The sequence below is a fragment of the Miscanthus floridulus genome, chromosome 16 (genome assembly GCF_019320115.1).
Source record: "Miscanthus floridulus cultivar M001 chromosome 16, ASM1932011v1, whole genome shotgun sequence".
Lineage (NCBI taxonomy): Eukaryota > Viridiplantae > Streptophyta > Magnoliopsida > Poales > Poaceae > Miscanthus > Miscanthus floridulus.
The window spans coordinates 106,430,011-106,433,046 of NC_089595.1; the positions used below are offsets into that span (position 1 = coordinate 106,430,011).

At 49.7% G+C, this 3,036-nt stretch overlaps 1 pseudogene; it reads left to right on the forward strand.

Annotated features, from left to right (window-relative positions):
* Positions 1-298: 298 nt before the first annotated feature.
* On the forward strand, positions 299-2,321 carry LOC136514197 (uncharacterized; annotated as a pseudogene).
* Positions 2,322-3,036: the final 715 nt, after the last annotated feature.

Below are 3,036 nucleotides of genomic sequence, written 5' to 3' on the forward strand. Positions count from 1 at the left end.
GTGTTAGCTCGGCGTCAACATCGCGCTAAGCTAAGGGTCTATATTTTAAAATCTTTCCAACAGAGATCTATTTATGAGAAACTAAAAAAAAAACTAAAATATAAAAAATTCGGTCCCCTCGCCGCTTCGTGCTACCGAAAACACCTCTGGGCAACCAGACCCCTCCAGCGACGACACGCTCCGTGAATAGAGGAAAAGCGCAGGGGTATTCCTGGACATGGACGTGTCGGTACTAACCCAAGCCTAATCGCCACGGCCACACCACTCCACCTCCGCGCGGCGATGCGGAGCAGAAGCAATGGAGGTGCTCAGCTCCAGCCGCTTCGCTAGGGCACTCCTCCCGAGCCTCCTCGACCCGGCCTCCTGGCCCCTCAGCAAGCCCCCGATGCCGCCGCGCCGCCGCCGTCGCTCGCCCGGCTCCTCGCCGCCGCGCTGCGGGGCGGCCGCGCGGGAGGGGAGCTCCCCGACCTCGCGGCCGCGGCCACGGGCGGGGCCGGGATAGGGACGCTGCTCATGAGCACCACGGCGGCGGCGGTGACCAAGGCGCGGGAGAGCCCGTACCTGCTGGCGCTGGCGGCCAACCCGACCTTCGTGTCGGGGCTGGTGGCGTGGGCGGCCGCGCAGGCCGCCAAGGCCCTGCTCACCTCCGTCGTCGAGCGCCGGTGGGACCTGCGGATGCTCTTCAGCTCCGGCGGGATGCCATCCTCGCACACCGCGCTGTGCACCGCGCTCACCGCCTCCGTCGCGCTCTGCCACGGCGTCAGCGACGCGCTCTTCCCCGTTTGTCTTGGTTTCACTCTTATAGTTATGTACGATGCCACGGGCCACGCCGGAATGCAGGCCGAGGTGAGCTCATGCTTCGCTTGCTTCCTTTTTGTACAGTATCTTGCAATGTTTTGGTGGCATCATGCTATTCATTTGGGAAATCTTGATTTCGTTGAGCTAGTTTTTCAGTCGGAGGGAAACCCTGCAGCATGATCTTATTCTCATAGAGTACTATTAAATCAGAATGGCTACGATTGTTTTCTATCATTGCGATACTCTGCAAAGCGATAGTTAGTTGGTAGGATATCATGTTCAAGATGTAGATTTTTGTGTGATTGGCTGGACATCATAATCCTGAAAGAAAGAGTTAAATCTAAGAGAATGGTTATTTGCTGGTCAATGTGGCTTGGATTTTAGTAGTTTCCATTTCTGGATCTGTATCTCATCTGAGTTACTGTGATACTGTTGTCTTGTCTAGGCTCGTACTTTTTGTTTTTTATGTCTTCTATCTATTCACTGTGGTTTACTTGTTGGGGGGTGATAATTGTGATGCCACTATATGTAGTAATTGCTTAATATTCATCATTAAACATGGTGTTGTTGACTTTGTCACAGGAAGTTTAGAGCTTCATCTTGGTAGGTTAGATCCATTACAGTGCCCCTTAAACCTGGAGTGCTGTTTTGTTCTGCTCATAGGGTTTTGTTGACGATATAGGCCAGCTCATATATTAAAGCATTGTCATTTGGCAGTTTGCCTGGTGCATAGCCTTTCAATAGCACACAGACTGGCCTGTGGCCTGATGAGCCTGCATAGAAAGAAAAAGGCATTCCTGTTCTCAGTTCTATTTGCTGAGACTCCTTTTGTCGATGATATTCAATATAAGACATTGCGACGGTCATCAACCTAGCAGCACTTGCTGTGTAGGCATTTCATAACACTTAGTGTATTTTGACAGCTGATGAGCTGAACTATGTTTAGAGTAATCTTGACTATCTCTTGGCCGGCATGCTCGAATCTCATCAACCAAGCACGACATGATAGGTTATGATGTGGTGCTTTTCCTGGATGCTATCCGCTGTGTGCTTTGAAGGAAGTTTTGCTCCTCGGATTTCATTGTTACTAGACTAGTTGTGCGCCTGTTGTATGTACCTTTAGTCATTTACTAATTACTAATATGTGCATTATGATCACACAGTTACTCAATAAGATCGTTGAGGACCTGTTTGAAGGCCATCCGATTAGTGAAAGAAAACTTAAGGAGTTGTTAGGACATACTCCGTCACAGGTCTTTGCCGGAGCAATTTTAGGCATCGTGGTGGCCTGGTATTGCTGCCAAGGTTGTATTGTTCCCATTTGATGCTGTTATTGTATGGATGATCAAGAAATGAAACTATTCCATCACGTGGATTTTGCATGTAGCTTGACCAGTGTTCTGGAAAATATTTGATCTTCTTGACTAGCTTGATCATTGTTAAGAAGGTCATTATTGCCCTTCTTTCTGGGATTTCCATGTATATATGTAACCTCATAGTATGAAACAATCAAGATATCCATCCTTTCGAGTCTCAATGCCAAAGTTGAGGCTCAATTTTTTATGATCCAATTGTCTCTATTTATCCTGTGGGCAGTGTGATACGAGCTATTCTATCACCGTTTGTGTACTTGAAGATACACATTTGTACATCAGGAACCTGTAATTTTGGTGCTATGTTCCTGTTACGTATAAAGTGGATTCTGCTTTCTGTTACCACAGGTGGAACTTGTCTGTCTTGATAGGTGACATTTGTTGATTTTCTTTTCCTGGGAGGGTCTTGAAAGTGATGTCACCCTCAAGTCCTCAACTGGTGCCGCGAGTATGCCGTTTTACTGACTGATAGCCGTGGATATGTTTTGTTCCCTCGTTATAGAGCGAGAATGAAGACCCTTCTTGGCCCACCCCTGGTTCAGCCTGCCGAAGTGGGGTGGACTGGCTGTAGCCTGTAGGACTTTGGAGCATAAGGGAAAAACGATAATGATATGTCACGGATGTCTGTCCCGTAACTCCCTCAAAAAAAAAATCTCAACCCCACCGCACCTCCATCCTGCGCCTCCCCTACGGCGCCTCCATTGGCCAGCGCCTGTCGCCAGCCTCTTCTTCCCGTCCCCCGCCCGGCAAGAGCTCGCTGGCAAGCCCTTGTGCCTAGGGCTGGCCCCTTCCTCCCAACCAGAGCTCGCCGATGGCCTGCGCTCGTCGTTGGCCTATCCCCGCCTCCCTCTCCGCCCGCCTACGA